The sequence below is a fragment of the Oryctolagus cuniculus genome, chromosome 13 (assembly GCF_051225735.1).
Source record: "Oryctolagus cuniculus isolate XC-2025 breed Fujian yellow rabbit chromosome 13, ASM5122573v1, whole genome shotgun sequence".
Lineage (NCBI taxonomy): Eukaryota > Metazoa > Chordata > Mammalia > Lagomorpha > Leporidae > Oryctolagus > Oryctolagus cuniculus.
Genome location: NC_142879.1, coordinates 20,057,709 through 20,070,006, shown reverse-complemented (window position 1 = coordinate 20,070,006; position 12,298 = coordinate 20,057,709). Strand labels below are relative to the sequence as shown.

Genomic DNA, 12,298 nt, shown 5'->3' with positions numbered 1-12,298 from the left:
GCAGGTCCACAACCTTCCTGCCACGGGCGGTGACAGACCCTGGCAGGCTCCAGGGGCTGGGGTGTGCAGGTCCCTGGAGGGCCTTCCTGGCTAGTGCAGCTCTTTCAGAGCCTTGTCACTCTTGAGCACTCGATGCTTGTGGTGCACCTGCTCCGCAGCAGCCCCACCAGAGGAGGCCCCATGTACGCTCCACCGCAGTGTCCCAGCCTGCCTTCTGCAGCCCTCGGCACACAGGAGGCTGCCGGCGTTTGTTGAATGAGTGAGTGAATGGTGTTGAATGCTCTCCTGACAATGGGAGCTCACAAACCCAGCGGTTTCCCAGAGCCCACCTTCATCTGGGCTGGGGGCGCCGGCCAGGCCAGGGCCCCCTCTTGGATGCTGGCGGGCCTCCTCCAGCCCAGCCTCTGCCAGTGTTGTCCCCTCCTCCCACTCAGGCTGAGGCCACCGGAACCCCCCCCCCATTGCTGGTGGCTGCCCCGAGGGTGGGGAAGAGGTGGAGGCCGGGCCTGCCTTGCCTTTCTGGGTTCAAAGCCAATCCACCTGGGACTTCAAACAATTAATTTCCCCAATCTGCAAAACGATCAGCTTCGGAGGGGAAACAATTAGCCCACTGCAAATTGTAATTGTCATCTCACTCCTGACTTTAATTTGAACTAATGAGGGCTAAGTGATGCCTGGCTCCCACCTCCTCCCAGGGCCCCAGGCCCTGGGCCCTCACCTGCCACTGGGCAGTTAACCCTTGGCTACCCACCTTGCAGCAGAGGCCTGGGACTGGCTTTCCGGCTGGCGCGGTCCCAGGGCAGGGGCGCTGGAGGGCAGACTCCTGCAGGAGGAAGGAGGGAGGAAGCTAGCACCTCCAGCCCCCAGGGGAGCTGCCTGTTTACCAGACTCCTAGGCAATCAGAGTTTTATTGAATGGAATTGACTACTGGCTCACTCCTTGTCACAGCCAGTTACCTCTGGCTGCGCAGGCCCCGGGGACCCAGCTTCCTGGAGTGTCTGCGCCTCCCCCGCCCACTGCCTTCTGGTGGGAGGCTGTGCAGGGAGCGGGTTCAGGGGGCCGTGTCCGCCAGCCGCCAGGGGTCAGTGTGGGGAACCGCCTTGCACCCAAGTGAGGCCCTGAGAGGGAGGGGACTGGGTGGAGCACGCAGGGGCACCTGCCTTCCTGTTTCTTTGGTAGTGAGTCGTCCACCCTCTCCCCTGCACGCTGAGTCCCAGCACAATGCCTGGCAGGAAAGAAGGGAGGAGCCCCCTCCTTGTTGTAACACCCACCCACCCTCCGCCTCATTTCCGGTAAGGGTGGTTTGGTTCGTTCATTCATTCATGCACTGTAGCTCTGTGCTGAGCACACCGGGGGCTGGGGGTAGGCTTTAAATAAGACCCTCCCTGCCCCCAAGAGCCTCACGGGATGTGGCTTCCAGATGGAGAGCCGTTCGGTGCAGCAGCAGGGGCTCCTAAACGCACCCCTGGAGTCGCCGCCGTCAGAGGAGTCAGTTTGGAATGAGGACTCCGGCATCTGGGGCCTGGCTTTGACCTCGCCGTGCTCTGTGCCTGCCACTGGGCAGTTAACCCTTGGCTACCCACCTTGCAGCAGAGGCCTGGGACTGGCTTTCCGGCTGGCGCGGTCCCCCGCCCCGCCCCGCCCCCGCCCCAGCCCTAGCCCTAGCCCTGCACTGGGTTTCAACCTTCCTGGAGCCTGGGCCATGGTGCTGGCAGGAGCAGGCCCCTGCTCGAGGGAGGCCGGCGGGCTGCTCAGGGCCAGCGTCGGGTTCCTCGTCGGCAGTGGGAAAGGCAGTGACAGCGGCGTGGTGGCCAAGTCCCTGCAGGTCAGGGCTCCCTGGACAGGATCCGCGGTGCTGCACAGAGGGCCTTGTCCCCAGGGGCTGGCTCTGCCGTCTTGGACCCTTCAGGGGTCGCGCTGGTGGCTCTAGGGCTGGGAGCCCCCGCGCTAGCAAACAGGAGAGGAAGATACTGCCCTGCTTGGGGCCTGGTTTCCTGGAGCCCTCTCTCGGGCTTCTCCCAGCTCTGACTCTGTGCCAAGATTCGGCATTGAGATTTCCCAGTGGCGAGGGCAGCCTCGCGGGAGGCCACAGCTTGGTCTGGGTCCTGGCCCAGCCCCTCCTCGCTGTGGCCTGAGGAAGGGCACGGGAGCCTGCTCCTCCCCAGCCTTCTCTTCTCCCCGCTGTCTGCCCCACACTCACTGCCAGCCCCCCACTCTGTGCCGTGTACCGCCCTACGGCTCGCCTTGCCTTCGGTGGCTGTAGCTGGGCTCGCCTGGCTAAGAGCCCCTGCGTAAGTGGTGCAGGTGGGATTTGAACCTGAGTCTTTCTAACCTACGGTCTGTGCTAGCACTGCCCAATTAGAAATACAGTGCAAGCCGCGTGTGTGATTTTAATACTGGAGCAGCCGCATTAAAAAGTAGAAAGAGGGACACGCTGTGGCACGGCGGATGAAGCCTCCCCTGGGATCGTAGTGCCTGCCTAGACTCCCAGCTCTGCTGCCGGTCCGGCTTCCTGCTAATGCGCCTGGGAGGCAGTGGATGTGGCACAAGTACCGGGGTCCCTGCCACCCACGTGGGAGACCTGGATGGAGTTCCTGGGCCCTGGCTTTGGCCTGGCCCTGCCCCAGCTGTTGCAGGCATTTGGTGAGTGAACCAGCAGATGGAAGATCTCTCTCTAGCTCTATCACTCTGCCTTTCGAGTTAATCAGAATAAGCAAGCCTTAAAATAGGGGAAAAACTTGTGAAATTAACATTAACCTAATATATCAAAAATATTTCCAAATGTAACTGGTACAAAATTTATTAATGAGATATTTTACTTTTTTCATACAAAGTCTTAAAATCCATGTGCCATCTCAGGCCCATTTCAGCGCTCAGTGGCCACACAGGGGCTTCCACACTGGGCCGCTCAGCGCTCAGCCGGTTGCTGGTCCTTTCAGCTGAGTCATAGAGTGACTCAGCATAAAGACCAGAGCCTGCTCTCAGCGGGCTCTGCCTGCCTCTGACTTCCTGCAGCTCTCAGGAACCAGTCCTTCCCCTCTGGGCCCTGGGGAGGGTTAGTGCCTCACCTACCCAGGCCCTCCTTAGCCAGGCTGGGAGAAGGCCTTGTTGGACAAGGCACCTTTAAGTGGGTGAGACAAAGGTGACAGATGTTGCTCATTTACATGCGGCGCCGGCCCCTGCTGAATGGCACCTCCATCCAAACATCTCATTTGGAAATGTCAGGGTGGCTTCTGGTGCGTCGTCAGTCACGGTGATGCGGGCTGGCAGACCGCGGCGGTGCGGGGATCTAATACACTGTGGAGGCACCTTTGCGGTTGCCTAGTCTTCTGTTTGTTCAGCGTGGCACGAAATCTCTCTTGAAGGAAAGAAGCTATTAACCCTGCCAGACCAAGCTCTTAGTGCCTTCGCCTCCCTCCACTTTCTAGCCTTTTTCTTTTTTTTCCCTTGGTCTCCCTCCTCTTCCCTCCCTGGAGTCAGAGCCGCAGGCACGTCGGGCAGCTCTGGCGCCTCCTCTTCCGCTGTAGCCGCAGGCGAGCCGGCCACCCCAGCAAGTGTGCACCTGGTGACCCTGCCTCTGAGTCAGGGCGCTGGAGGTCGGCAGCCCGGGCCCGGGCCTGGCTCCTGGTCCTTCGGCGGCCCACCCACGCCGGGAGGAAAGCCAGCCTTCTACAAGGCCGTCGTCCCCAGATGCACCTGCTCCCCCAGCTCCTCCCAGCTCCCCCTGCGCCCACACTGGGCTGACCCAGGTGCCTGGGGCCCCTGTTTCCTCTCCATTTCAGCTGAGACAAGAATCACTTTCTTTTAAAGAAATGTTCCTTTAAAACGAAAGCAAAATAAGAACACATAGTTTAAAAACTCACCAGGGGCTGGCGCCGCGGCTCACTAGGCTAATCCTCCACCTTGCAGCGCCGGCACACCTGGTTCTAGTCCTGGTCGGGGCGCTGGATTCTGTCCCAGTTGCCCCTCTTCCAGGCCAGCTCTCTGCTGTGGCCCGAGAAGGCAGTGGAGGATGGCCCAAGTACTTGGGCCCTGCACCCCATGGGAGAACCAGGAGAAGCACCTGGCTCCTGCCTTCGGATCAGCGTGGTGCACCGGCCGCAGCGCGGTGGCCATTGGAGGGTGAACCAACGGCAAAGGAAGACCTTTCTCTCTGTCTCCCTCTCTCACTGTCCACTCTGCCTGTCAAAAAAAAAAAAAAAAAAAAAAAAAAAAACTCACCAGGAAGCATAGAAACTGGTGCCAAGTTTTTTCAGGTCACCCATTTCCAATCTTTAGAAAAAGGCCGGGCAAGTCCGTGAGGAGATGGACTGGTGCCGGCTGAGCAGCCCAGGCCACACCCCCACCTCACTGCAGGCTGGAGCTCTGCCTCCTGGAAGCCCTCCAGGCAGGACCCCCTGCCCTCACCTCTCCCTCTGCGCCTCCTCCGCGGCTCTCTTGGGGTTGGGACTTTGGCCGGGTGTACAGCAGACCTCTGAAAGCCTTGGATTGCTACTGAGTCAGAGGAAGAATTCACTGTGCAAGTGTTTAGTGCCCCACATCAGGGTGCCTGGGCTGGAAGCCCAGCTCCCGACTCCACCTTCCTGCTAAGGCAACCTGGGAGTCAGCGGTCTTGCCACCCACCGAGAGATCTGGATTGGGTGCCCAGTTGCCAGCTTCCACCCAGTCTGGTCCCAGCCTTTGTAGGCATTTGGAGAGTAGACCGGTAGATGGGAGACCTTTGTCTCTCTCTCCTACCCACTCTGTCTTCCAAATAAGGAGAATCTTTTTTAAGGTTTATTTATGTATTTGAAAGTCAGAGAGTTACACACACAGAGAGAGAGAAAGAGGTCTTCCATCCACTGGTTCACTCCCCAGAAGGCTGCAACGGCTGGAACTGAGCCAACCCAAAGCCAGGAGCCAGGAGCTTCACCTGGGTCTCCCACACGGGTGACAGGTTTCCAAATACTTGAGCCATCCTCCGCTGCTTTCCCAGGTGCATTAGCAGGGAGCTGGATGGGAAGTAGAGCAGCTGGGACTCAAACTGGCGCCCATATGAGATGCTGACACTGCAGACGGCAGCTTAACCTGCTGTACCACTGCACCAGCCCCCATAGATTTTTTAAAAAATTTATTTATTTATTATTTGAAAGGCAGAGTTAGAGGCAGAGGTGGAGAGAGAGAGTCTTCCATCCACTGGTTCACTCCTCAGATGACTGAAATAGCTGGAACTGTGCTGATCCAAAGCCGGGAGCCAGGAGCTTCTTCCAGGTCTCCCTGGCAGGTGCCGGGGCCTAAGGACTTGGGCCATCTTCCACTGCTTTCCCAGGCCATAGCAGAGGGCTGGATCAGAAGTGGAGCAGCCAGAACTTGAACTGGTGCCCATAGGGGATGCCAGCACTGCAGGCGGCGGCCCCCATAGATTTTTTTTAAAGGATCCTTGTGCTGGGCTGGCCGTCGTCACGGCAGTTGCTCCAGCAGGAGGATGCCACGGTGGGTACACAGGTGTGCGCTCGGGGGCACACCTAACCCACCCACACACATTAGGAAGAAGGTGCCCAGTGCCAGTGTGGCACCCATCCTGCGCCCACTGTGTGTGTCTGTGAAGGATAAGTGTGACACACGTCCCCACACACCCAGTTCCTCAGCCTGGGTGCCCTGGGTGCCCCTGCAGATGGCAGCAGCTTATGAAGACAAGGACCTGGCTCTCAGGCCGGGCCCAGCCGGCTCCAGTGTCGGCTCGGTGCGTCTTCTCCTGTGGCGCTGGCCAGTCCGTCGCCTGGTTTCCCAGTCTGCAGCGTGGTTTCAGGGTCCAGGTCTCGGAGTTTGACAGCGCGTGTGCTCACACTTGCGAACACCGTTCCTGATCCCCCTCTGCCCTCCGCCCTCCGTCCTCCGTCCTCCTCCTCTCCTCCTCTGACCGGAGGAAGGCGCCTGCCCCAAGGCTCGGGTAGACGGGCGCGGAAGCCGGGCGGGATGAGCGCGTCAGCCCCTGCACACCTCGTCTGCACGCACGGCTGGGCGCCTTGAGGAGGGACTGCCGCCATCACAGGACCCCGGCAGCGGTAGGGAGCACCCCCAGTGTTCTCCTGCCTCACCCACGTTCCCTGGGCACTGTGCACAGGCCACCGCCCCCGCTCTGGAGAGGCCTGGCTCCTGCTAACCCAGGGTGGGTGCCCAGGAGCAGGAGGAGGGCGGGCAGGGGTCGCAGAGGAGGTGACTGTCCAGCCGGCAGTTGGAGGAGCATCACGGGCTCCCCACCCAGGGAATGGAAGGACATTGCAGAGCCATGGGTTCAGTGACCTGAGAGCAGGAAAGAGACCGGGCACCCAGGCGGCAGCTTCAGTGTGCGGAGCCTCGCGCAGTCGGATCGCAGTGGAGCAGCCTCTGACTGCTGCCTGCGTCTCGCCACGCAGCCGTGCCCCCAGTGTGCAGCAGATGTGCAGGGGGTGCACGTCCCCACACACGCCTGCTGGGAAAGGGGGCTGTTTATTGAGCACCTGCTGTATGCCAGACTCGATGCCAGATTCTCCATCCACGTTACCACGCTGAGTCCCCAGGAGAACCCTTATAGAAGCCGACAGTCAAGAGTGTTAAATAACTTGTTCACGGTCACCCAGGTGGGAAGGGGCCGAGGCAGGATTTGAACTCGGGTCCCATGGTCTGCAGGTTTGCTGTCTCCCCTGTGCCGCGCAGAGCCCTGGGTTCTCAGCTCCCTGGCCCTCACCTCCTAGCTCCCAGGGTTCTGGGAGAAGTTACGACATGGATGCTACCTTCGTCACTCACGGGCTGTCACCTGAGTGACAGTAAGCAGTGGATACAGAACCGTCACGGGAGAGGAATGAGGTGGTGAGGAGGCCCCACCGCCCTGCTTGGAGCGAGACTCCCTGTGGTGCTTCAGCTCCGGCTGTGCCCCCCCTTCCAGACAGGTGGGATCCAGGCCCCAGGTGCACCCGGGAGCTCTGGCGGTGGAACGTCTTTCCAGAAAAGGGCCAGCAGTCGTCTTTAGAACCAGGCAAGGCTGGGTGGCCCCAAGGAGGATCCGCTCGAAGCCGTGGCCCTCTCTCCAGGAAGATGCGCCTGCACACACAAACACACACAGAGGCATGCGTGCACACACATGTTCACATACAATGTCGGGTAATTCAAGTGAGGCCTCCAGAGATTGGTTTTCCCAACCTCCCAAGTTGCCGGGAAGCAGTTAGAATACGCGTGGCTCCTGTGGTGTCTCTGCTCCGGGCCCTTCCTTGCCAGCAGTGCTAGGAAAAGCAAGGGAACAGCGGTGCTCAGAGCGGGTTGCTGTTTGAAGGGCGCGTGGGCAGCACCCAGCTGGGAGGTTGAAGCCACACTGGGGGCTTAGACAGTCCCAGGTCCTTCCCATCCGGCGTGGTCTGGACGGGCTGCCCTGACAGTGGGAGCTGGCTCCGTGTCTGCGAGTCTGTCCGCTTCCAAGCCCCTTGGGACCCGTGTAGGAGAACTGGCCGCTGCGGGCGCTGCGTGCTTCTCCCCTCCCCCTCAGCAGCCTCTGGGCGTCCCCAGCCCTCCCTGGCAGGAGCACGTGTGCTCCTAATAGAGCTGCCTAATCACTTGTTTAAAGTCGACATTTGGTGGGTAATGACTCCTGGCCGGGACCACAGGCAGCCAGCAGCTGTCCCTTGCGGGCGCCCAGTCCTCCCCAGATGGGGCCCAGTGGCGCAGAAGCAGGGGCAGGGCTGGCCGTGTGCGGTGGGAGTGGGAGGTGGGGAGGCAGGCTCTTTGTAAGCTGGGCAAGGAGAGCCGACCCCCGCCTCCCTCACCTGCCCTGCTGCTCCTGGAATGTGGTGCGGAGCCGGAAGCGCCTGCAGTCCATCCCCAGCTATGCGAGTGGCATCCAAAGGGCAGCAGGTGGACGGGCCGGCCCCTCGTGCACCTGCCCCTGTCTGCCAGCTGGAGGAGACGAAGCAGCAGCACCCAAGGACTCCCAGCCCTCGTGAGCAGCTCTAAAGCCGGCAGGTTTGCTGTCGGCCCAGAGTTTTGAGGTCTGGGGAAGTATAAGCCGTAGCTGTGTTAGTTATCATCCTTCGAATCATTATTCCAGAGGAGAATGGTCCCATTGTTTAGACCCTGAAAACAAGCAGGCAGCATCCAGGCCGGGGGAGCCAGCAGCGCGGGTGTGGTCTGCAGCCCCGCCCCTGGAGCTGGTGCCCCTCCACATACGTGTGCACGCGTGTGCACAACCACACACCTGTGCGTTCACCCACAAGGAGGAGGGAGCATGCCTGTCATTCCTGTCTCACTGGGAAAAAAAACCTGGCGGAGCTGTGGCAGAGTCCAGGGAGGGGTGGGGGCAGGGAGACCCCGCTTTAGTGGTTCTGGAACCTTCTGTTTGCAAGCACTTGCATGCATCTCATTCCTGGCTTCTTCACAGCCAGGCGGTCGTTGGGGTGGCGAAAAGCGAGGGTTTCGGCATTGCATGGTGCTGGGCTTGGAGCGCGGCTCCCTCGTGGAAGCTGTGTGGACCTGGGGAAGTTGCTTAACTTCTCTGAGCCCCCAGGTCCCCTCCAGTGAAAGGGCGGCTGTGCAGACTCCAGTTGTCTTCTTTTTTCCTAAATTTCATGAAAGGCCCTCAGGAGTCAGCCTTCAATAGATAGTACCCATTAAAGGTCAAGGTAGATTTTCTCTGTTTTTAAGCTTATTTGTTTTATTTGCTTGAAAGGAAGAGCGACAGAGAGAGACAGAGACAGATCTTCCATCCTCTGGTTCACTCCCCAAATGCCCGCAACAGCCAGGGCTGGGCCGGGAGCCTGGAACCCCATCCAGGTCTCCCACATGGTGGCAGAGGCCACATACTCATCCTCCACTGCTTTCCCAGGTGCATTAGAAGTGAGCTGGCTGTTCGAGTCCCGGCGCCTCCACTTGCGATCCAGCTCCCTGCTAATGCGCCTGAACAGCAGTAGAAAAGATCGTTCAAGTCCTTGGGCCCCTGCACCCAAATGGGAGACCCAGAAGAAGATCCTGGCTTCTGGCTTCAGCCTGGCCCACCCCTAGCCATTGCAGCCATTTGGGGAGTGAACCAGCTTATGGAAGACCTCTCTCTCTCTCTCTCTGTGTGTGTGTGTGTGTTTCCTTCTCTCTGTGTGTTTCTGCCTTTCAAATAAATAAATCAATCTTTAAGTGTACTGGATAGGAAGTGGAGCAGCCAGGACTCAAACCAGGGCTGTGCTAGGGAATGCCAGCATCACAGACTGTGGCTTAACCTGCTGCGCCACAGCGCTGGCCCCAGACCAGCTGCGGTTCCCTGGGGGACCCGGCCTGCCCTGCCCATGTGACCGCCCATCTGGGTCTTCCCTGTGGCTCAGTCTCAGGGTGAGGAAGTGAGGGAGGTGGAGGAGCCCCGGCCCCGGCTGGAAGCCTCAGGACTTCCCGTGGGTGCAGAGCAGGGAGGGGGAGAGGCAGGGAAGATCCAGGAGCGTCTGGAACAGAGCTAGGGAGGGGCGGGGACCCAGGCCTCAGGGCCGCCTCCCCAGACACAGCCTGGCCGGTTCTGCCCCTTCCTGTCAGGTGAAGGTGGCGCAGCCGGCAGTCTGGTGGCTGCTGTGGCCTGAGTGTTTGTGCCCCTCCCCCACCAGAATTAATTGCCCGAACCTGATCTCCAGGCGAGGGTGTTGGGAGGCAGAGGCTCGTGCAGGGTCAAGGTTAGGGTTGTGGAGGCGGCGGCAAATGCACTCTGAGGCTCACTTTGTGTTTTTGTTTTTTTTTTTAAGATTTATTCATTTACTTGAAAGGCAGAGTTACAGAGAGGCAGAGGCAGAGAGGGAGGGAGGGAGAGAGAGAGAGAGAGAGAGAATCTCCCACCCACTGGTTCATTCCCCAAATGGCTGCAATGGCTGGAGTTGCGCCAATCCGAAGCCAGGAGCTTCTTCTTGGGTCTCCTACATGGGTTCAGGGACCCAGGCACTTGGGCCATCTTCCACTGCCTTCCCAGGCCATAGCAGAGAGCTGGATCAGAAGTGGGGCAGCCAGGACTCGAACTGATGCCCATATGGGATGCCGACGCTGCAGGTGGTGGCTTTATCCACTACGCCACAGTGCTGGCCCCAAGGCTCACTTTTTTTTTTTTTTTTTTTGACAGGCAGAGTGGACAGTGAGAGAGAGCGACAGAGAGAAAGGTCTTCCTTTTGCCGTTGGTTCACCCTCCAATGGCCGCCGCAGCTGGCGCGCTGCGGCCAGCGCACCGCGCTGATCCGATGGCAGGAGCCAGGTACTTATCCTGGTCTCTCCACTGCACTCCCTGGCCATAGCAGAGAGCTGGCCTGGAAGAGGGGCAACCGGGACAGAGTCCGGCGCCCCAACTGGGACTAGAACTCGGTATGCTGGCGCCGCAAGGCGGAGGATTAGCCTAGTGAGCCGTGGCGCCGGCCCCAAGGCTCACTTTTAAAGTATAATGTGATCATGAATTTATGGTATGTGAATTGCATCTCAAAGCTGTCATTACTATGTAATTACCTAGTCATATATACATGCATGTATATGTGCATCTACACGTGTGTACCTACACACACACATGTGGATGTGTAATCCCAAAAGCCTATGGGAAAACGGAATTAAAAGAAGATTATTTTGGTGGAAAAATTGAGGGTCCAGTGCTGTGGCTCAGCAGGTAAAGCCACCGCCTGCTGTCCCAGCATTCCATAGGGGCCCAGGTTTGAGTCCTGGCTGCTCCACTTCCGATCCAGCTCTCTGCTGTGGCCTGGGAAAGCAGTAGAAGATGGCCCAAGTCCTTGGGCCCCTGCTCCTGCGTGGGAGACCGGAAGAAACTCCTGGCTCTTGGTTTCGGATCAGTGCAGCTCTGGCCATTGCAGCGAATTGGAGAGTGAACCAGCGGATGGAAGACCTCTCTCTCTGTCTCTCCCCCTCTCCTTTTCTCTGTGTAACTCGACTTTCAAATAAATAAATAAATCTTTTTTAAAAAGTTTGAAACCCATGAATAATTTTTATAATACTCATTTCTTTGAACTTCTTGAAGTGCCTGCATGTGCGTGTGTGTGTGTGTGTGTGCATGGGGACACCGTGTGTATGTGTACGTGTCATATTTATGGGGCTGTGAAGAGCACCGGCTTTGCCTCTTACTGGCTGTGTGAGCTTGGGCGAGCGGCTCAGTGTTTCCTAACTCCCGTTTCCTCGTCTGTGCCGTGGAGATGATATAATAGAGTTGTCAGAGGGTTGGAAAGATCATGGACTGCGTGACACAGGTCCTGAGTGACACTGGCCCCTTCTCCTGTGTGCCTGGCAGCCATAGCGCAGGCCTGCATCACGACCCCGAGTTAGAGTGGAGGAGACTCCGTGCAGGTCGCCGCCGCAGGTACTGGGCTGGAGGCAGGCGCCTGGTGGGACTCCTCTCTGCGAGCCGTGCAGAGGGCTGGGGGGCGTTTGTAGGATGAAGGGCATCTCAGCAGGACCCTGAGGCCCGGGAGGGCCTCCCCAGAACTGCCCCGGGAGCGGGGCGGTACCCCTTGCATGCACACACAGCAAGGACTTCCAGACGCTGCTACCCTCGACAAGATTCGGTGTCACGTGGGCCTGAAATGCTCCCGTGGCCTCCTAGCAAGTTGGGCCTGGCTTCTCTGCCGTGTGCGAGACCTGGGCATGTTACTGAACCTCTGTGTGCCTCAGCCTCCTCATCTGTGAAATGGGGATGTCAGCAGTGCCCACTCCCGGGGTGTGGCGGCACGTGATGAGACAAAGCAGGGAAGCGCGGGCGCGGTGTGGCCACAGGAAAGGCGCTGTTGCAAACGCCAAGGCCGTGCCGATGCTGGCCCTGAGCCTGCGTGTGACTGGGTCCTGTGCCGGGAGCCTCAGGCCACGGGGAGCCAGAAGTCAGCGCCAGGGGCCCCTGTGCTCCGTGGCCTTCACGAAGCAGGAGGGAGAGCGGAAAACACAAGGAAAGGCAAAGAAACCCCCTGCAAGTTCTCCCCTGTGCTCTGCCAGCCCCGCGGCTCCTGGGGGAGCTGAGCTGCATAATACAATGGGATTTAATAAAATGCCTTTAACTCACAAAGTTTGTCTGCTGCCAGCTCCTTAATTAAATTGCCTGATGCTGCTTTGCGGTGGCAGCACAAGCTCGGGCGCTTAAAGAGCACACTGTTGCCATGGCACTTCCCCGGCAGGGCGCGCGGGCGTGGAGGAGCATACCGATGAGACCACCGGGGCCAGCCCGCCCTCCCTCACCAGCACACACGCATGCACACACATGCACACGCACACACGCACGCAGGCTCGCATCCTGCAATCACTGGGCTCTACACACACACAGCACACACATGCACACACAACACATGCA

General features: G+C 59.1%; 1 protein-coding gene across 1 annotated transcript in view; it reads left to right on the top strand.

Moving 5' to 3' along the window:
* Positions 1-12,298, top strand: part of LRRN2 (leucine rich repeat neuronal 2) — a 57,193-nt gene that overhangs the window by 27,684 nt on the left and 17,211 nt on the right. The gene's annotated exons all lie outside the window — the stretch shown is intronic.